Raw genomic sequence first — 24199 nt, forward strand, 5'->3', positions numbered from 1 at the left:
CTATGGTAAAACATTGGAACCATTGCTTTGAATAAAATTTTATATGTCAAGAAAATGAACAAAATGAAAATTATCAGCAGAGACTGACAAATATGAAAAATACTAGGATAGAAATCTCAAAAACTGAAAAATAAAGTAACTGAAATTAAATTATTAACACATGTTATAGATTAACACTGTTGAACAGATAATTAGGTGAATTTAAAGATAGCACAAAAGGAAACCTATAGAATGCAACATGGAATACAAAAGTGCTTTTAAGATATATGAGATAATGAAAGCACCAATCCTTCATTTAACTGACATTATAGAAGAGAGGAAAGGGATGAAGCACAAGTAGTATTTGAAGAAATAAATGGTGAAAAATTTCCCAAACTGTTAAAAGACAGAACCCATATCTTAATCTACTTAGGATTTTATAACAAACTTTTATAGGTTGAATGGCTAAAACAACAATCATTTTGTTTTCAAAATTCTAGAGTTTGGATTTCAAGATAAAGTCACCAGAAGATACAATGTCTAGTATTGACCCATCCTCTGGTTTACAGGGAAATTTCTTCTCCTTATGTTTTTACATCATAGAAAGAGAGAGAACTCTCTAGGGACCCTTTTATAAGGGTACTAGTCATATTCTAAGGGCTTCACTTTCATGACATAATTACCCCTAAAAGGTCTCACCTCTGAATACCATCAATTTTGGACTAGTGTTTTAACATATAAATTTAGGAGAGGGGCAATATCAGTCCATTATTAAGTTAAATATCCAAAACTACTAAAACCCTAAACAAGATAAACATAAGAAAAATTATGCATAGGAAGTTCATAAATTACCCAAAATGATAAAAATAGATATCTTTATTTTTTTATTTTCAATTTTATTCGTTCCTCTTTGTTATACATGATAGTAGAATCCATTTTTACAAAATTATGCAAGCATGGATTATATATTATTATAATAAGAACCACATTCTTGTTGGTGGACATGATGGGGGGATTGACTTAAGTATTTTCACATGTGTATATAGGAAAACTGTGTTAGATTTATTCTACTGTCTTTCCTATTTCCAAACACCTCCCTTCCCTTCATTCCCTGTCTAATCAACTGAACTTCTCTTCTTCTTCTATCTCACCTTTTGTTGTGGATTAGCTGCCACATATTAGTTAAAATATTTGAACTTTTTTTTTTTTGGGGGGGGGGACTGGCTTACTTCACTTAGCAGGATAGTCTCCAGATCCATTTATTACTGGCAAGTGTCATAAAGTCACTCTTCTTTATGGCTGAGTAATAGTCCATTTTGTGTGTGTGTGTGTGTGTGTGTGTGTATCACAATTTTTTATACATTCATCTGTTGATGGGTTTCCAGCCCCATTTCATAGAACTGACTTCCTTAACAAGAGTACTAAAGCACAGGAAATAAGATAAACAATTAATAAATGGGGTGGTATCAAACTATAAATCTTTTTCACAACCAAAGAATCCAGAGTATGAAAAGAGAAACTACAGAATTGGAGGAAAACATTGCTGCTTGAACCTCAGATAGGGTGCTGATTTCAGGATATACAAAGAACTCAAAAAGCTTAACACCAAAAAAAAAAAAATACACAAATAACCCAATCAATAAATGGGTAAAGGAACTGAATGGACCCTTCTCAAAAGAAGAAATACAAATGATCAACAAATATATGAAGTAATGTTCAACATATATAGCAATTAGAAAAATGCAAATTAAAACTACCCTGAGATTTGATCTCATTCTACTTAGAATGTCAATTATTAAGAATACAAGTAACAGCAAATGTTGGCAAGGATATGGGGAAAAGGGAACACTCATACATTGTTGGTAGAACAGAAAATTGGTACAATCCTTCTGGAAAGCAGTGTAGATACACCTCAAAAAACTAGGAATGGGGGAAGCAAAGATAATGAAAAAGAGTGAGACAGCATTTCTCTTAGCTTGGCTATCCATAACTCAAAGAGCAGGAATAACACTCCCACTCTAGCAACCCTCATTATCCTAAATGTGGAGCTACCAGCTACAATCAAACACCAGACAACCCTACCATTCAGCTGAGAAACTTCTGGACACTAATGGAAACAATTGTTCAATTTTTTATTGAAATCTTTTTTTCTTTTCTCCTTTCTCTTCTCTCTCTCTCTCTCTCTCTCTCTCTCTCTCTCTCTCTCTCTCTCTCACACACACACACACACACACACACTTCAATAAAGACATAGAGATTCTGAAAAGAAATCAAGCAAAAATCCTTGAAATGACGGATTCCATATACCAAATTTAAAATTCAGTAGAAAGTATTACCAACAGACCACTTAGAAGACAGAACCTCAGGCAATGAAGACAAAACATATGATCTAGAAAATAAAGTTGACCATACAGAGAGGAAGGTAAAAAACCATAAACAGAACTTACAAAGCCTATAGGATAACATGAATAGATCAAATTTAAGATTTATCAGGATAGATGAAGGCACAGAGGTACAAGCCAAAAGACAGCACAATCTTTTTAATGAAATAATATAAGAAAATTTTCCAAACCTAAAGGATGAAATGGAAAATCAAATACAAGAGGTTTACAGGAACCCAAATGTACAAAATTACAATAGACCCACACCAAGGCACATTATAATGAAAATGACTATCATAGAGAACAAAGATACAATTTTTAAAGGCTGGAAGAGAAAAGCATGAGATTACAAATATAGGGGAATACAAATTTGGATCTCACCAGATTTCTCAACCCAGACCCTCAAAGACAGGAGGTCTTGGAACAAGATATAAAAAGCTCTGAAAGAAAATGGATGCCAACCAAGAATCTTATATCCAGCAAAATTAATCTTCAGATTTGATGTAGAAATAAAAACATACCTTGATAAACAAAAGTTAAAAGAATTTACAACTAGAAAGCTTGTCCCACAGAATATCCTTGATAAAATATTTCATGAGGAAGAAATGAAAAACAACAATGAAAATAAGCAAAGGGAGGTATTACACTAAATGAAAAGGCAATCAGATGAGAAACCAAGTCAAGTTAAAAACCAAAAATAAACGAAAATAACCAGGAATACAAATTATATATCAATAATTACCATGAATGTTAATGGCGTAAACTCACCACTCAGAAGCATAGACTGGCATATTGGACTTTTAAAAAGGTCCAAAAATATGCTGTAGTCAATAGACTCTTTGAATAGTAAAAGGCATACACAGACTGGAGGTGAAAAGATGGGGGAAAAAAAACATCACTCACATGGACTGTGGAAAGAAGTAGGGGTCTCTATCCTCAATCAGATAAAGTGGACTTTAAGACAAAGTTAGAAGAAGTTTTAAAAAGGATATTAAATACTGCTTAAGGTAATCATACATCAACAAAACATAACAATCACAAATATTTATGCTTCAAATAATGGAGCATCTATGTACACAAAAAAAAACTCTTCTCAATTTCAAGAATAAAATAAACCACAACACAATAATACTGAGTGGCTTTAACATACCTCTGTAACTACTAGATAGATCTTTCAAATAAAAACTAAACAAAGAAACTATAGAACAAAATAATGTAATCAATAATTTAGATTTTATATATATATATATATATATATATATATATAATATTTCATCCATCAACGAGAGAATACACTTTCTTCTCAGCATCGCACAGATCATTCTCTAAAATAGCTATATCTTAGGCCACAAAGCAACTCTTAGCAAATACAAAAAAGTAGAGTTAATACCCTGCATTCTATCAGATTATAATGGAATGAAAATAGAAGTAACCCTAATATCTGGAGACTAAATAATAGTCTTTTGAAAACCTATGGTAATATAATATTCATCATATACCAAATAATGAAAGGATAGAAGAAGAAATCAGGGATGAAATAAAAAAAAACACTTTGTAGTAATTGAGAATAGAGATACAACACTTCAAAATCTCTGGGACATTATGAATGCAGTGTTATGAGGAAATTTTATTGCATTGAGCTCATTCATTAAAAGAATAGACAGACAGGGTAGGGTTGTGCTCAGCAGTAGAGTGCTGACCTAGTTATGTACAAGGCACCAGATTCAACCCGCAGCACCATATATATAGTGTCCAGCTACAATTAAAAAATAACAAGAATAAAAAGACAATGGATAAATAACCTAACATTACATCTCAAAGCCCTAGAAAAATAATGACAAATCAATACCCAAAGTAGTAAAAGACAGGAAATAATTAAAAGCAGAGATGAAATCAATGAAATTGAAACAAACAAAAATTGAAAAAAATTGACAAAACGTTGGTTCTTAGAAAAAAATAAATAAAATTGATAAAACCTTAGCCTTGCTAACAGAGAGACAGAAAACCCAAATTATTAAAATCCATGATGAAAAAGTAAATATCACAACAGACACTACTGAAATGCAGATGATAATCAGAACCTATTTTGAAAATTTACACTCTAATAAAATAGAAAATCTTGAAGACATCAACAAATTTCTAGAGACATATGACTTACACAAACTGAAGCAGGAGGACATACACAATTTAAACAGATCAATTACAAGTAATGAAATAGAAGACATCTTCAGAATCCTACCAAACAAGAAAAGCCCAGAACAAGATGGATTCTCAGCTGAGTTCTATAAGACCTTCAAAAAAATTGAAACCAATACCCCTCAAATTATTCCATGAAATAGAAAAGAAGGAAACCTTTACAAACTCATTCTATGAGGCTCTATCACCCTGATACCAAAACCAGACAAAGGCACATCAATGAAATAAAACTTTAGACCGATATCCCTGATGAACATAGATGCAAAAATCCTCAATGAAATTCTTGAAAATCACATACAAGAACCTATTAAAGAGATAGTGAACAATGATCAAGTGGGGTTCATCCCAGGAATGCAAAGTTGGTTCAATATACAATTAATGTAATTCATCACATCAATAGACTCAATGACATGAATCATATGATCATCTCAATACATTCAGAAAGAGAATTTGACAAAATAAAACACTCTTTCATGTTCAAAATACTAGAAAAGTGGGACAGTAGGAACATACCTCAACAATGTAAAAGCAATACATGCTAAGGACAAGATCACCATCATTCTAAATGGAGAAAACTTGAAAGCATGCCCTCTAAAAACCAGAACAAGACAATGATGCCCTCTTTCCCCACCTCTTTTCAAAATTGTCCTTGAAACTGTAGCCAGAGAAATTAGACACAAGAAATAAATTAAAGGGTTATGAATAGGAAAAGAAGAACCCAAACTATCACTATTTTCTGGTCTCATGATTCCATATTTAGAATTTCCAAAATATTCCACCAGAAAACTTCCAGAACTAATAACTGAATTCAGCAAAGTAGCAGGATATAAAATCAATACCCATAATTCAAACACATTTCTATACATCTGTGATGTATGCACAGAAAGAAAAATTATGAAAACTACCCATTACACAATAGCCTCAGGAAAAAATATTTGGGAATCAATCTAACAAAATAGGTGAAAGATATCTACAATAAAAACTATAGAACACTAAAGACTTTAAAGAAATTGAAAATTTTATACCATGGAAATATCATCTATATTCTTGGATAGGTAGAATTAACATTGACAAAATGGTCAAAATACCAAAAACGTTATGGAGATTTAATGGATCCTATTAAAATCCCAATGACATTCTTCATAGAACTAGAAAAGGCAACCATGAAATTTATTTGTAAAGATAGGAGAACCAGAATAGCCAAAGCAATCCTTAGCAAGAAGTGTAAAACAGCACCACAATAACAGAACTTAAACTATACTACAGAGATATAGTAACACCAAACACCATGGTATTGACACCAAAACAGATTCATGGACCAATGATACACAACAGGAAACACAGAGACAAACCCACATAAATACTGTTATCTCATACTATAAAAAAGTTGCAAAAAAACACTCATTGGAGAAAAGATGGCCTCTTCAAAAAATGGTACTGGGAAAACTGGTAATCCATATGTAGCAAAATGAAATTACACTACTCTCTGTCTCCCTGAACAGAATTCAACTCAAGGTGATCTAATACTTAGGTTCTAGAACAGAGACTCTGTGCCTAATAGATGAAAAAGTAGGCACAAAACTTCACCATATCAGCTTAACAATATTCCTAAACTGCAAGAAGTAAAATTAAGAATCAATAAATGGGATGGATTTAAACTAAAAAGCTTCTGCTCTGCAAAGGAAACAATCAATAATGTGATGACAGAGCCTACAGTTTGGAAAAAAAATTGCCACCTGCATCTCAGAGCATTAATCTCCAGGATATATAAAGAACTCAAAAAAAAAAAAAAAAACTAACACTCCCACAAAAAATACAAAAACAAATAAACAACTTAATCAGAAAATGGGCTAAGGAACTGAGCAGACATATCACAGAAGAAGGAATACAATCAACCAACAAATATATGAATAAAATGTTCGACATTTCTACCCATTAGAAAAATGCAAATCAAAACTACTCTAAGATTTCATCTCACTCCAGTCAAAATGGCAATTATCAAGAATACAAGGGGGCTGGAGTTGTAGCTCAGTGGTAGAGTGCTTGCCTCATATGTGTGAGGCCCTGGGGTTCGGTCCCCAGCACCACATAAAAATAAACAAATAAAAATAAAGGTACTGTGTCCATCTACAACTAAAAAAAAAATTAAAAAATTATTTTAAAAAACTATATACACAGTCATAGAAATACGATAGGGATTACTAATTATTTGATATTTCCTTCTTCCTGTGACTCCTAAACACCTTTTTTGGAAACATGAGTCCCTGTGGGTTTTGAACATGTGACCATCATTTTGCATTGTCACTCCTTTATATTTTTATAAACTTCCATCAAATAACTGTCAAGATTGCTTAACTTCTGCTGTGGATACCACACATGTGCTTTGTATTACCCGTGTTACTGGCCTTCTTGCGGGACTCAGTGTCTTGAGGAATTGATGGTGTGTCTTATCTCCAATGGCTGTGAAACAGGAAGTACTATTGTCCCTTTGGCATAAATTGTTGAGAGCTTATGTCTGTCATTTGAGGGCAGGAAGAATGTTAGGGACTGTATCAGTCTTCAATGGATATAGAATTGCCTGTTGTGAAGGTATAGAATATTTGTTTGGGGAGAAAAATACCTTTGTACACATTTTCCAGGAGAAACAGTTGTGTGGTCCTATAAGGAGATATTTTAGCTGCAGTATCTCAGTGTCTTAGCTGCCACAGGTGGAAGTCTGTGAGAGGCAGCTATGTATGGGTGCATGCCAGAGTGACTTGAGCTTGTTATGAGCCAGGATTCTGGATAATGTGAATTTGCTTTTTTATTTAACTAGAAGACACATGTATTACAACTCACTGTTTCATTATAAGGATAGTTCCTTAAATTAGTGAATTTTTCTTCTTCCTCTTTATTTTTTACATGTCAAACATGAATCTTTTAGTGTATTTGTACTTTTTGGAATATAATGAAGAATTTTAATGGAGAATGACTTTAAAAACATTTACAATAAATTATTTTTGCATCTGAAAAAAAAGAATAGAAGGAACAATAAATGTTGGTGAGGATATGGGGGAAGAGTACATTCATACACTGCTGGTGGGACTGCAACCATTATGGAAAGCAATATGGAGATTCCTCAGAAAATGTGGAATGTAATCACCTTTTGACCCAGTTATTCCACTCCTTGTTTTAAACCCCAAGGACTTAAAATCAGCAGACTACAGTGACACTGCCACATCAATGTTTATAGCAGCTCAATTCATAATATCTAAACTATTGGACAAATCTAGGTGGCCTTCCACAGAAGAATGGATAAAAAGGGACATATATACATAATGAAATATTACTCAACCCTAAAGAGAAATGAAATTATGACATTGGCCAATAAATGTATGGAGATGGAGAATATAATTCTAAGTGAAATAACCCAATTCCCCAAAATCAAAAGACAAATGTTTTATATGATATGAGGATGCTAATTCACAATGGGGGCTAGGGAACGATAGAGGTACTTTGGATTGGACAGAGGGAGTGGATGAATGGAAAGGTTTGAGGGTTAGAAGGATAGTAGAATTAATTAGATATTATTACCCTATGTGCATATATTATTATGTGACCAGTGTGGTTTTATGTCATGTATAACCAGAAGAATGAGAACTTATACACCATTTATGTATAATGTGTTCAAAATGCACTCTATTCACTTCACAGATTGTTTCTTTTGCTGTGAAGAAACTTTTTAGTTTGATTCTGTCCCATTTATTGACTCTTGGTTTTAATTCTTGTGCTATAGAAGTCTTATTAAGGAAGTTGAGACCTAATCCCACATGATGAAGATTAAGGCCTACTTTTTCTTCTAATACACACAAAGCCTCTGGTTTAATTCCTAGGTCCTTGATCCACTTTGAGTTGAGTTTTGTACATGGTGAGAGATAGGGGTTTAATTTCATTTTGTTGCATATGGATTTCCAGTTTTCCCAGCACCATTAGTTGAAGAGGCTATCTTTTCTCCAAATTGTGTTTTTGGCATCTTTGTCTAATATAAAATAATTGTAATTTTGTGGGTTAGTCTCTGTGTCCTCTATTCTGTAGCATTGTTTTACAAGTCTGTTTTGGTGCCAATACCATGCTGTTTTTGTTACTATTGCTCTGTAGTATAGTTTAAGGTCTGGCATAGTGATGCCACCTGCTTCACTCTTCCTGCTAAGGATTGCTTTAGCTATTCTGAGCCTCTTATTTTTCCAGATTAATTTAATGATTATTTTTCTATTTCTATGAGGAATATCATTGAGATTTTGATAAAAATTGCATTAAATCTGTACAGTGCTTTTGGTAGTCTGGTCATTTTGATAATATTAATTCTGCCTATCCAAGAACAAGGGAGATCTTTCCATCTTCTAGGGTCTTCTTTGATTTCTTTATTTAGGGTTTTGTCGTTTTCATTGTACAGATCTTTCACCTCTTTTGTTGATTCCCAAAGTATCTTATTTTTTTGAAGTTATTGTAAATGGGGTAGTTTTCCTCATTTCCTTCTCAGAGGATTTGTGGGAGCAAATTTTTACCCCTTACACATCAGATAGAGCACTAATATAGGGTATATAAAGAACTCAAAAAGCTAAGCAACAACAACAACAAAAAAACAAATACCCCAATCAATAAATGGGCCAAGGACCTGAACAGATACTTCTCAGAAGAGGATATACAATCAATCAACAAAGATAGGAAAAAAATCTTTATCATCTCTAGCAATTAGAGAAATGCAAATCAAAACTTCTCTAAGATATCATCTCACCCCAGTCAGGATGGCTATTATTATGAAGAAAAACAATAAGAGTTGGTGAGGATGTGGGGAAAAAGGTACACTCATACATTGCTGGTGGGACTGCAAATTGGTGCAGCCAATATGAAAAGTAGTATGGTGAGTCCATGGAAATCTGGGAATGGAACCAATATTTGACCCAGCTATCCCTCTCCTTGGACTATACTCAAAGGATTTAAAAATAGCATACTACAGGGACACAGCCTCATCAATGTTTATAGAAACACAATTTACAATAGCTAAACTGTGGAGCCAACCTAGATGCCCTTCAGTAGATGAATGGATAAAAAAAATGTGACATATATACACAATGGAATTTTACTTGGTAATAAAAGAGAATAAAATCATGGCATTTGTAGGTAAATCGATAGCGTTGGAGAAGATAATGCTAAGTGAAGTTAGCCAATCCCATAAAAACAAATGCTAAATGTTTTCTCTGATATAAGGAAGCTGACTCATAATGGGGTAGGGACCGGGAGCATGGGAGGAATAAATGAATTCTAGATAGGGAAGAGGGGTGGGAGGGGAAGGAGGGGGCAGGGGATTAGCAAGGATGTTGGAATGTGATGGACATCATTATCCAAAGTACATGTATGAAGACACGAATTGGTATCAACATACTTTATATACAACCAGAGATATGAAAAATTGTACTCTATATGTGTAATAAGAATTGTAATGCATTCTGCTGTCATTTATTTTAAAAAAATCAATAAAACCAATATGATTTAACATAAAAAATAATAGTGCAATACCAAAAGAAAAAATGTGTTCTATTGTCATGTATAACTAATTAGAAACAAACAAACCAACAAAAACAGAGAAAAATAAAGATAGAGCATTTCCTTGCTTCCACAGAGCAGGTATAATTTTAAAGAATGTTCATGATTGTGCTGAAAGAACAATGGGGCCAAATAAAAGGACTCTTATTAGGCACCTTATGACATATTGAGCATCAAAATAAGAAAAGTAATGATAGTCAATTACAAATTTTCCTACCTAACGACAATTGCCTCCCAAGAGAAACTGGCAATGTCTGAAGACATCTTTGTTTGACATATCTGTGAAATGTTGTCCTAATACAATCTGGTAGAGGCCAGCCATCCAGTTAAACATCCTATAGTGCACAGGTCAGCCCCACTACAACAAAGAAATTACAGTAAAAAATGTAAATAGTGAAACCCTGCTTGACTGAAACAAGCTCTGTCACTAAAGATTCTCCAAAAGGGGAAAAAGTAGATAAATATGAAGAATGTTAGCTGCATAAAACAAGAAAAGTAATTTTTATGCATAAACTGGCTTTAGTGTGTGAGTTGATTAGCATATCTGAGTGTTCCACTTTCAGTTTCATTTATTCTTATTAAGAATATACATGATGGGGGCTGGTGTTGTGGCTCAGTGGTAGAGCACTTGGCTAGTATGTGCAAGGCCCTGGGTTAATCAGCACCACATATAAATAAATAAATAGAATAAATATATTGTGTTCAACTACAACTAAAAAAATAGGTATTTTTAGAAAGAATATGCATGATAATGAATACTTACTGTTTTGTTAGCTGTGTGAAAGAATTGTGGGGACAGGAGGAGTCACAAGTAAACACAGTTGAATTAGAAGATCAATAACTGTAATATAAACAAGAAAATGCCTGCAGAGGTTTGTGCAGAAAATAAGCAGGTAGAGATAGATTTTAGCAGTATATTTCAAGAGAGTAGTTTAACTATGTATTCACAAAAGAACTCTGACAGTGCAGAGGCAACCTTCTTAGAAGGGGAAATCTCCATATGACTCTATAAATTACATTGAAGTATTAATGCAATACAGTGAGATAAATGACTATCTGAGGTATTTGTGACCATAACTGATGGATAGCAAAGCAAAAAGACACAAGAAAAACTGCTAGGAGCCACAAGCAAATATACGATGTATGACACCTTTGGTTGTAAAGTGACGCCAGCTAGCCAATGCCCCGGGCCCAATGCCCAATGCCCCGGGGCCCAAAACCACAAATATATGGGGCAATGGAGGAACCCAACAGCACCATCAAGGTAGTGCCCAGGACGCATTATCCATTAAATCCCTCATCAGACAAACTAGAGGGAGCGCAGGGCTGGACATCTGCGCCTCTGCCAGAGCAGTACTAACTCCAGAGATGGGAGTTCAAATCATTCCCACAGGAGTAAAAGGACCTCTTCCCCAGGGAACAGTAGGCTTATTATTGGGACGCAGTTCTTCTACACTAAAAGGACTTATGATAAGTCCTGGGGTAATTGATCCTGATTATGAGGGTGAAATAAAAATTATAGCTAGTTCTCCAAGAGGTATATCAGTAATTTCACAAGGAGATAGAATAGCACAGTTATTAATAATACCCAGCCTGCATGATAAATTTTCCAGTTGTAATGTAGAAAGAGGTTCCAAGGGATTAGGCTCCACAGGTGTAGATTGGGCTATGCTGTCTTTAAATTTAGATTCTCGCCCAATGCTAAAATTAAATATTCAAGGACATGACTTTAATGGGCTGCTGGACACAGGAGCTGACCTTAGTGTCATCTCTCATCAAGAATGGCCAAAACATTGGCCATTACAACAAGCCACTCAAACGCTTCGAGGCCTAGGAGTGGCGACTAATCCCTATAGAAGCGCAATGGTATTAGATTGGAGGGATCCTGAAGGATGTGAAGGAACTATACAGCCCTATGTATTAGATCATCTTCCTGTAAATTTATGGGGACGAGATGTCCTAGATCAATTAGGATTGACATTAACAAATAACATCAATACTCCCATTTTTGTCATTAAAAAGAAATCTGGTAAATGGAGATTATTACAAGATTTAAGAGCCATTAATAATGAGATGGTTATTATGGGACCTGCTCAATCAGGGATTCCTCAATTGTCTGCTTTACCAAAAACCTGGCATGTTTTAGCTATAGATATTAAAGATTGTTTCTTTTCAATTCCAATTCATCCCGAGGATAGTCCACATTTTGCATTTACTATCCCTGCACTGAATCATGAAGGTCCTGATCAGAGATATGAATGGAAAGTACTCCCTCAAGGGATGGCTAACAGCCCAACTATGTGTCAAATTTATGTTAATAAAGCAATCCAGCCACTTAGAAATCAAAATCCCGAACTACAAATATTTCACTATATGGATGATGTGTTATTGGCACATAAAGATAAAAACACATTACTAGAATGTTATGCCACACTTACAAACTTATTGAAAAATTATAATCTAGAGATAGCAATAGATAAAGTACAATTAAATCTTTCAATTAATTATTTAGGAGTTCTATTATCCTCAACCATGGTCCATCCACCAAAAATTCAAATACGAGTAGATCAACTCAGATCACTTAATGACTTTCAAAAGTTATTGGGAGACATAAATTGGATAAGGCCTTATCTAGGCATACCAACAAGAGAGTTAGGACCTTTATTTGATATTCTAAAAGGTCCATCAGATCCAAATTCACCCCGCATGTTAACGCCTGAAGCAAGAAAAACATTAAAAAATCATTGAAACATATATGGAAAATATGCATTTGGATAGAATTGATATAAGTTTGCCTTTATTATTTATTGTACTACCAACAAAAAATATTCCTACAGGAGTATTTTGGCAGGAAGGTCCATTATTGTGGATACATTTATCTTATTCTCCTAACACTATTCTTACTAGATATCCTGAGGCTGTAGGACAATTGATACTCAAAGGAATAAAAGCAGCTAAGGGAGTATTTGGGATTTCTCCCAATAAAATTATTACTCCATATACTATGGATCAAATTGATGAGTTAGCTAATGAGTTAAATACTTGGGCAATAATCATGTGTAAAACTAGTGTTTCATTTTATAATCACTTACCATCTAATCCTTTGTTGTCTTTTTGGTCTAAGCATCCTGTAGTTTTTCCAAAAATGACAAGAAAAACCCCTATCATAAATGCTCCAAATATATTCACTGATGGGTCAAACAATGGTACAGCAGCAGTAGTTACTCCTGATCAAACTTTTACATTTTTAGTACCCAAGCAATCAGCTCAAAAGTTAGAGCTTAATGCAGTATTACAAGCTTTTATGATGTTTAAAGATTCTGTATTTAATTTATTTTCTGATAGTCAATATGTAGTTAATGCTATAGTATCCCTTGAAGATGCTGGTAGGATTTCACCTTCTTCTACTGTTTTCTCTTTGTTTTCCACTATACAAAGTCTAATCTGGGACCGAAAAGATCCATTCTTTATAGGTCATATCAGGGCACATACAGGATTGCCTGGAGCCCTTAGTATGGGCAATGAACTAGCAGATAAATCTACACATGACATACATATTTTCTCCACAATAGAAGAAGCTATAAATTTTCATAAAAGGTTCCATGTCAATGCTAATACTTTACAAAAACGTTTTAAAATAACTAAAGAACAAGCCAGACATATAATAAAACAATGTCAAAATTGTGTGACATTTTTACCACAAGTTAATCTTGGAGTCAATCCTAGAGGACTGATACCTAACCATATTTGGCAGATGGATGTCACACACTTGCCAGAATTTGGAAAATTAAAATATTTACATGTTACAGTTGATACCTCTTCCGGATTTTTGATGGGCTCCCTTCATGTCGGAGAAAAAACTAAAGATGTTATAGCTCATTGCTTACAAAATTTTGCCACTGTGGGTGTTCCAAAACAGTTAAAAACGGACAATGGTCCTGGTTATACTTCCACCTCTTTTAAACAATTTTGCTCATCATTTGGCATTACTCACATAACAGGAATTCCATACAATCCACAAGGACAAGGCATAGTTGAAAGAGCTCATCAAACTATTAAAATGTACTTATTAAAACAAAAGGAGGGAATTGGAAAGGGGTATATATCCCCCAAAGATAAACTTAAAATAACCCTTTTTACTCTAAACTTTTTAAATTTGGATTCATCGGGACTTAGTGCTTCGGAAAGACATTTGTACCCAAAAAATGTACATAAGCCTAAGGTACTTTGGAAAGATATTCTAACAGGACAATGGAAAGGCCCGGATCCAGTGATAGTCTGGAATCGGGGCGCTGTCTGTGTTTTCCCACAGGATGAACAGCAACCGATTTGGATTCCAGAGAGATTAACTAAAACAATTTCTACAGAAAAAGAAGATGATTTGACTCAAATCCATAACAGCTGACATCCAGAGCTCCAGCTTGGCTATTCTTACATCTGCGACAGTGATTAACCAAGGTGTTTTTTTTTCAATATCTATTTTATTATTGCATTTTTCCCACATCATAAAGTTCTATTTTAATTTTGAGCTCATAAAAACCTAGGTTAATGTTTTTCTGATCAGTTTTATTTTTTGACTGTGTTTTATTTTTTTGACTGTGGAGTTTTTAAACATTGCAATGGAGATTTCACCTAGGTATAGTTACAAGGCCTTTATTTACTATTGTCTTATGTGTTGTATGTTGTGTGCACACTTCTGTTTTGTGTTGTATGTCTGTATGTGTGTATGTCCATATTTCTTATATGAGGAGCACTCATGAAAAAATGGATCCGAATTTTTTCTTTATTCACGTGATTTATATGGTTTAATTTAAATTAGGTGAACAGCTGTTAATGATTGTTTTTAGAGATGGTTAACAGATCTGTTTGTTTACTAATTTAAATTAGGTAAACAGCTGTTAAGGATTGTTTTTAAAGGAGTTTAACAGATCTGTTTGTTTACTTTCACCTTTCCTTTTCATTATATTTAATAATTCTGTTCAGGATAATGTCTCTTTAGCATCATTGCCAGAATTTCCATCTCCATCCCAATTCCGGTGAAGACTGAGATAAAACCAAACTACAGCTTCTATGATAGCTATCACAGTAAACTGTATAAACTGATGCATCAATGAATATAACTCAACAAGTAATGCTCAATCAAGGACTTGATTTACTTTGGGAGGAAATGGACATATTGATAGACTCCTCCAATTTGAACTGCTTGCAGAACTTGCCTGGACTATATATCAGTTGCATACATTGTGAAATATCATCTGGTGCACCGAATTGTGGTACTGCTGGCATATCTTTGCTGATGGTGTCACCAGTGATGCAATTTCCTTGCCAGCTCACCCCATGTTTATTGTGGTAATACTGGCATATCTTTGCTGATGGTGTCACCAGTGACGCAATTTTTCCAAAGGAGCCATCAATTGGCTTGGTGTCGTGGCATTTCTGTATCCTCCTGCCTTCTACTAGTGATGGTCTAAAATTTGGGGGCCAACAGAGGTGAGGCAAAGAACCTCACCCCCCCACTGGCACCAAGGCTAAATTTGGGGGCCAACAGAGGTGAGGCAAGAACCTCACCCCCCCACTGGTGCATAGGCCTATCCACAAGCATGGCTGAATGCTGGACAGGTAATCAGTGACGGGTTGATCGGATTACAGTGGATTCAACCTAAGACAGGAAGCTGACGCCTAAATGTCAGTTCTCCCATGACGGGTAAGAACCATATGTTAAATTGGACAACCTACTAGGCACGGTCCCTAGCTACATTGCTTGTTGCTTAATTAAACAGAAGGGGGCAGATGCTAGGAGCCACAAGCAAATATACGATGTATGGCACCTTTGGTTGTAAAGTGACGCCAGCTAGCCACTGAGATATGATTATGTTAAGATTTACATTCATATGGAAATTGGACTCCCGCTGTTCACCCTGGCCTGCTACCGGACTCATGTTACGGGACTCATGGAGAGTTCCCATTGGTTGGGGAAGGATAGTAGGAGGAAATTCCGGGGGAGGTCCGGGGGACCCCCGGTTCCGGGAGACGGGAGGTTCCGGTAGACGCCCGCGTGGGAGGACCGGGTTTGGCTTGCCGGCGCCTACAGAGTATTGGCGGCTTTTTTCAAAATAAAGTTTTGTTCCTGCTTGAGTGGCTCGTGATTCTGTGCCCAGCCAAGACTGCGGCAAAAAACCATAGATTTAAAAACTCATGTGAAATAGCATACAATCCTGTTTCAAAGGTGGGGAACCACACCCACACCTGGAGTCTTCGAATTGAGTGTCCCTGGAGTCAAACGTTCTACCCTTCAGACCAAGAAACAGCTGGTTTGAGAGAATATTATTATTTGAGTGGTTCTATTAAGTTTATAACTCACAAAGGGATAATTAAATGTTAACTTTTTAAGTCCACAAATCCAGAGTGTCAATACCTTTGAATGAGTTAAGTGTCTAAGTAAAAATAAAATTCAAAATCACTGAGAATAATAAAAAAAAAACTAGGAATGGAAAGACATTTGACCCATTTGCTCACTCCTTGACATATATCCAAACAATCAGCATACTGCAGTGAAAAAGACACATTAATGTTTATAGAATCAAAATTCAAATATATATATATATATATATATATATATATATATATATATGTGTGTGTGTGTATATATTACATATTTTTTCATATATATATATGAAAAACACCTAGAAAAACAATCATATTTCATGCAAAGGATCAAAAATAAGAATGGCAACTGAATTCTCATCACAAACAATGGGAATTGTCTTCAAAATAATTGCTAACCCATAAAACTATATCTGAGGAAAATATCCTTCATAAATGAAGACAAATTTAAGATGTTTTCAGGTTAATAAATCTGAGAGAGAACATATCAGTGTTAAACCTGCATTAAAAAATATTAAGGGGAGTTTTTTAACCAAAGTAAAAAGCATACTAGTTTAATGTGTTGAAAAACAGTAAGGAATGAAAAATAGAGGAAAGAGTTTATGTACTAGGGAGTGTATAAAACAACAAAAATGTAGCATAAGAGGAAGAGGTAAACTGAGCTATAATAGTCTAAGATTCTTTGTCTAAATGTGGTCAAATTATTTATTTATATCTGATTTGAATAATGTGATCTCTAGGGCACCAATAAAAATAGAAAAATAAAATATATAAATATATAACTAGTAAGCTAACTAAAGAGTAGATGGTGAAATAAGACAGATATTATTACCCTATGTATGTGTATGAAATAAAAATGTGTGCTCCATTTGTGTAAAAATAAAATTAATTTAATAACAGAGTAGAATGAAATAGTAAAATGGTTAATTGAAAATAATTATCATTAGAAAACCTATAGTAAAATGATAAATAAATCCAAATATATTACTAATTATTTAAACCTAAATGTACTAATTTGAAGAAAACTATCTCCATAGTTAATAAAGCATTGTGTATAAATCATGTGCAACTCATTAGTCTCCCAACAACATAATTTTGTGTTTTCTAGGTTGGAATGCCAACTGTGTTGAAATACCCTTCACTTTCAAATTTTGGATGAAATATTATTTTATAGATAGAGTATCTGTCTTCTACACATATATCAGACAGTACAAACTTGAAGTGCAGGTAGAACTTTCCCATGCAAAACCCTTTAATAGGGCTGGGGTTATAGCTTAATGTTTAAAAACTTACCTAACACATGTGAGGCACTGGGTTCAATTCTCAACACCACATAAAATAAATAAATAAAATAAAGATATTATGTCCAACTACAACTGAAAGATATTTTTCAAAAACCCTTTGAACAAAAGGAATTAGGGAGATCTGAGCGGATAATACATGATGCAAGAATAAGCTATATAAACTAAAAAGAAATAACTAACATTATTTACCAGAAAAAGACAAATACTAAATGATTTCAATTATATGAGTTATAACAGTTTATAGTAGGATGTTGCTTATCAAGCACTAGGGAGATAAGCCCCTAGAGAGATAAGCCCTAAGAAGATAGGAGTACAGAAAGTTGCTATGTTGGGTATATTTCAGTTAGACAAGAAGAAGAATTTCTGGGCTGGGGTTATGACTCAGCAGTAGAGCACTCACCTTGCATGTACAAGGCCCTGGGTTCGATCCTCAGCACCACATAAAAATGAATAAATTATAAAGTTTAAAAAAAGAAAATTCATAGAGAAGTATTAGAAAGAACACATGACTAGTTTAAAAAAGAATAATTTCTAGATAACTGTTGTATTACTTCTTGCCTACTAATTAATGAGACTGTATTGTGCGCTTAAAATTACCTTAAGATTCATACATGTTATCATATGCTGCAGGGTGTCCTTCTTTTTAAGGATGAATAATATTCCATTGTATGTGTATGGCAAAATTTCATTATCTGGTCATTCATTGATGGACACTTAGGTTGTTGCCCCTACTTGGCTATTGTGATTAGGGCTGCAATGAACATGGGAGTGCAGATGTCTCTTCAACTTTCTGATTTTATTTCCTTTAATTATATTCACAGGAATGGGATTTCTGCATTATATGGTAGTTCCATTTTTTTAATTTTTTTTAGTAGCTTCCACTCCATTTTATATATATATAAATGAATACATTTACCACTTTCTGGACAATGAAAGGTCTTAGAGTGCTGTAACTGAGTTTATCTGAGTTTATCCCTACATATTATTATGATCTTTTGTATTTCATTGGAATCTGTTTTAATGTTTTTCCTTTTATTTCTTATTTTCAGTTTTTTCTATTATTTTCTTAGTATATCTGAATATTTGTCAATTTTATCTTTTCAAAATAACAAGTATTAGTTTTGTTGGTCTTTCCTATTCTCTATATTGCTTGTTCCTGTCCTAATTTTTCTTATTTCCTTCTTTCTGATAAATTTGGGCTTGATTTGTTCCTTTGTTCCCTTGAGGGACATGTGAGGTTCTCTATTTGAAATCTTTCTTCTTTTAAATGTAATGTTTATCATTATAATTTACCCTGATAGATCTATTTTGGCACAGACCATATTTTGGTCTGTTGAGTTTCTACTTTCATTTATTTCAAAATATTTTTTATTTCCTTTATAATTTCTTCTTTGAGCCATTGGTTTTTCAGGAGCATATTGTTTAATTTTTCTCAAGTTGATCTTTTTATTGATTTCTAGTTTCATGTCATGGTATTGAAAATAATATTTGGTATGATTCCAATATTCTTTAATCTGTTAAGACTTGTTTTCTTATCTAACATATGATCCACACTAAAGAATGCACTCTGTGAACTTGAAAAGTGCATATAATCTGTTATTTTCAATGGATCATTTTGTATTAAGTCATATATTGTTCAAGTCTGTTGTTTCCTCATTGATTTTCTGTCTAGACATTCTATTATTGAAAGTGTGTTATCAATGTCTCCTACTGAGTTTCTGTTTCTTTCTATTTGTCTCTTCAGTTCTGGCAATGTTTTCTTTGTATATTAGGTCCTCTGTTGTTGAGAGTAAATGGACTAACAATTATGGTTGTTCCCTAAATTGACCATTTTATCACTATATAATGAATTTCCTTATACTTTCATTGTGACAGTTTTGGACTCATGTCTATTTTGACAGATATAAGTATAGCCCCCTGATTCATATGGGTTACCATTTATATGGATATATTTTCCATTCATTCATTTTCAGCTGATGTGTATCTTTAAACCTATAGTGAGTTTCTTGTAAAGAATAAATAGTTGTGTCCTGCTTTTGTGTGTTTATCATCCATTCAGCTACTCAATAGATTTTGATCCGAATGTTTAACTCATTTACCTTCAAAGAACTTTTTGTCCATAGAAAGAGTTACTATTGTTATTTTGTTATTAATTGTTCTGCCTTATACTTTTTCCCCCTTATTCCCTATTTTGTTGTGTTCTTTTGATTTTGTTCATTTTATTTTTTATGTTATATTTTCATCCTTTTCTATTTTTGATATATATCTATGATAGGTATTTTCTTTGTGATTATCATGAGATTACATAAAATTTCTTGTATTTATAATCTTAAATGCATAACAACTTCAATCACATACAAAACTACATATTTACTTTTCTACCACATTCCATGTCATTAATATCATAATTTACATCTTTTCATGTTACATATTATCATATTTTGGAATTACAGTTATTTGTATTTTAACTTTTATATTTGGCCTGAAAGTGATTTACTTAGTACTATTACAGTATTACACTATTCTATATTTTCCTACAGACTTACCATTAACAGTGAATTTTAAATTATATATATATATATATATATATATATATATATATATATATTCCTTTTGTATTGACATGAAGACCTCTCTTTATTATTTCATATAAGGCAAGACTAGTGATGACAACCCCTCTTAGCTTTTGTTTGTCTGGAAGTCTTTGTTATGGTTAATCTCAACTAAAACTCATGTGGAGTCTTAATTCATCAATGCAGTTGTGTTGGAAGGTACAGAATAGGGTGGGAAGTTATTAGATTCATCATGATGGAGTTCTCATGATAGATTAGTGTTGTCTCATAGGAGTAAGTTTGTTCTTGCTCTCATGGTATTGGATTAGATATCAGGAGAGAGTATTGTCATAAAGCACGATTATCCACAATGTTTCCTTTTTCTGTACATTACTTTCCCTTTTGCTTTCCATCATGAGTTGAGGCAGCTTGACGCTCTCACCAAATACAGCTATCCAATCATTAATTTCTCAGACAATAACCCTCTTTCTTTTATAAATCAACCATCCTCATCTATTCTGCTACATCAATATAGAAAACACTAAGAACTGTTATCTCTCCCTCATTTGTGAAAGACAGTTTGTCAAGTATAGTCTTTCATGAATCAACAATTTCAATAAACCATCTCACTGACACCTGTCCTTCAAGATCTCTCCTAAAAACATCCACCAATTATCTTACAAAGGCTCTCTTCTGTGTTGCAAGTCATTTTTCCACCTGCTGATTTCAAAATTGATAATTTCAGAATTCTTTATTTTCATCAATGACATTTTTATTATTAAGTATCTCTATATGCAATGAAATTCATCTTATTTTGGGATTATTGGAGTTCCTAGAATTGAATGTCCATTTATTTCGCCAAAATTGGGAATCTTTGGGCCATTATTACTGTGAAGAAGCCTTCTCTTTCATCTGTCTCCTTCATCTCCTTATACCATGACCATTATGTACACATTAATTTTCTTATTTGTTGTACATAATACCGTAAGTTTTCTTTTACTCTTTTTTATTCTTTTTTATATTTAGTTTTTTAGTTGTATTGAACACAATACCTTTATTTTATTTATTTGTTTTTATGTGGTGCTGAAGATTGAAAGGGCCTTGCACATGTGAGGTAAGCACTCTATCCCTGAGCCAGAACCCCAACCCCTTATTCTTTTATTTTATTTTTTTTTACTCTCTTGCTCTGATGGGACAATTTTGAATTCATTGGTCCTCATTTTTACTTGATCTAGCCTGCCATTAAACCTTCTAGTGAATTTTTCAATTCAGTATTCATATTTTTAAGATATAAAATTTCTGCTTGGTAATTTTTAACATTTTCTTTCCCGTTTTGAAAATTTGACTTTGTTCCTGAATTGTTTTCTGACCTCATTGAATATCTTTGTAATGCTTATTTCAAACTGTCTCTCAGGTACATCATATATCTCTGTTTTATTAGGGTCAGTTTCTGGTGATTTATTGTATTTCTTTTTGGAATATATTTCCCTGTTTCTTCATTTTCCTTCACTCATTGTATTTTTATCTTTAATAAAATAGAACCATCATATTCTTCATGAATTGTACTAGCTGAGGAAAAGTCCCTTGCTAATTAGCCTAGCCAGATAATCTTGGGGCCTCTCAAAACTTCATGCTAGTCCAACCTGATTTCTTTATTTTAGGGACCACTCAGAATTGTCTAGAGTATACTAAGTACCATCAGCTCTCAAGACAAATATTAAAAATGTCAATCCTTTGGGCAACCCCCAGAAAACTCAAATCATTAGAGGCTTTGTCCAAAATTTTTACTTCCCAAAGAGAAGTTCTAGTCTGGGTTTGGTCATATTTTTTTTTCTCTGTACCAAGCTGGGGTAACTATTCATTGTGCTAGATCAAAATCAAAATGTTATCTTTGTTCTCATTAGCCTTGAGCCATCTAGTACATGTCAGGTCCTATTAGCACACTGAGACAGGCAAGACAAAATATATTATTTTTGAATCTTTAGACAAGTTAAGGCATTGGACATCTGGCCCAACTCTTTCACTCTCCAGGAGGAATGTGGGAGCTCATGTTTTTTTATTGTTATTGTTTAGGTTTTTTGTCTGCTTACTGTTTTCTGAACTGGGGGAAGAGAATATGGCTATTGACTTCCCAAACCACCAACTTTTGTCTTCCTGATCTCCAGATGACTGGAGTTTGCTAGCAAACTTGGGAGAGATAAAACAGAGGCAGTTCTTTGGGCCGTCCCCAGAAAGGATGCATTTTGGGCCTTTTCTTTGCCCCCCAAGGAGAAGTTGAGCAATAAATAGTTTCCTTTTTATTGTTTGCCACTGTTCCAGTGGTAAGGATTGTGCTTACAGTGTCTCATATTTCCTACCAGCTTTGGTGTGGCTGGTTTCTTCCTTAACAATATATAAGAGTCTCTAAACTAGTTTCTGGATTTCTGGAAAAGGGAATCTGTCTATGTAGTATGTGGATTTTATGTTGTTATGTGGAAAGGGGGAATCCCAGGGATTCTTATTCCACTATCTTGCTAATGTTTATTTTCCCCATTTGTATTTATATATGAAAACAGTTGGTAATTTGAAAATAAAAATTTTAAAATACCACTTTTGATGACATCAAAAATATTATATAACACAATGGAATTAGTCTGACAAAACTTTTGTGTGTTATGTGTATGAATACACCACAGTGAATCTCAATATCATGTATATCCCTAAGACTTGGATCCTAATTAGAATAAGATGTATTACATGTCTGTGTAAATACATCAAGATAGATTCTACTGTCATGTATAACCAAAAAGAACAAACAAAAATAAATTAATTTTCAAAAACTGGAAAAAAACCAAAAAGCTAGGAATAAGTCCAGTAAAGACTTATAAAGACATCTATATAGAAAAATCTAAAATATTAGAGATAAATAAGAATGCAAAGTTCTGGTGAGATTACACATAGCTATCATGTGCTGTATGTTTCAAAAAGCTACAAGAAATGTTTTCATTTTGAATGTTTTTTTAATAAAGAAGTCATAAATGTTTAAAGAGGTAGATATGTTCAACCTGACTATACAGTATGTACATATATTGGAACACCACATGGTAACCCATTAATAAGTATGACTTTTATATTTTTGTGTACCAGTTAAAGTTAAGTAAAAATAAAAAAATTAAACAAGCATAAATGGAGGGATAATTTATATTCATGAGTTTTTCTATTCAATATAGTCAAGATGTCAGTTTTTCTCCAATTCATTTATAGCTTCAATCAATGTTTTTCCTTTTAAAACTACAGCAAGTTTTTCCTGTAATTTGACACACCTGTTCAAAATTACCTAGATAAATGCAAAGGAACAAAAATAGTCAAAATCATCATATAAAAAATAAAGTAGGAAGAATCACTTTACCCAAAATCAAGATTTCTCATAAACTTATAGTAAACTAGGTACTGTGTTGTTAGCACCAGGATATTAAGTAGACAAATGTAACAGGAGAGAAAGTTCAGAAGCAATCCCTGACATGAAATGGCATTTGTTTGATGCTGAAGTGGCAAATCAGACTGTGGCGATAATGGCTGTCTTCATGGTAAATGGTTATGGGTCAATTGAATAACCATGTGGAAAAATAAAATGACTCCTACCTCATATTATATAAAGAATGAATCCCTAATTGATTAAACATCTGAAAATTTAAAGTAAAATATTCAAGGTTTTAGAACTTGTCATAAGAGGATATATTCATACCTTTGGATACTAAAAGATTTCATAAGGAAGGCAAAAATACTGAGGTTAAACTGGGGAAACATACTGGCCAAATTATATTGTTATATTGTTGGACAA

The sequence above is a fragment of the Spermophilus citellus genome (genome assembly GCF_964194105.1).
Source record: "Spermophilus citellus genome assembly, chromosome: X".
Taxonomy (NCBI): domain Eukaryota; kingdom Metazoa; phylum Chordata; class Mammalia; order Rodentia; family Sciuridae; genus Spermophilus; species Spermophilus citellus.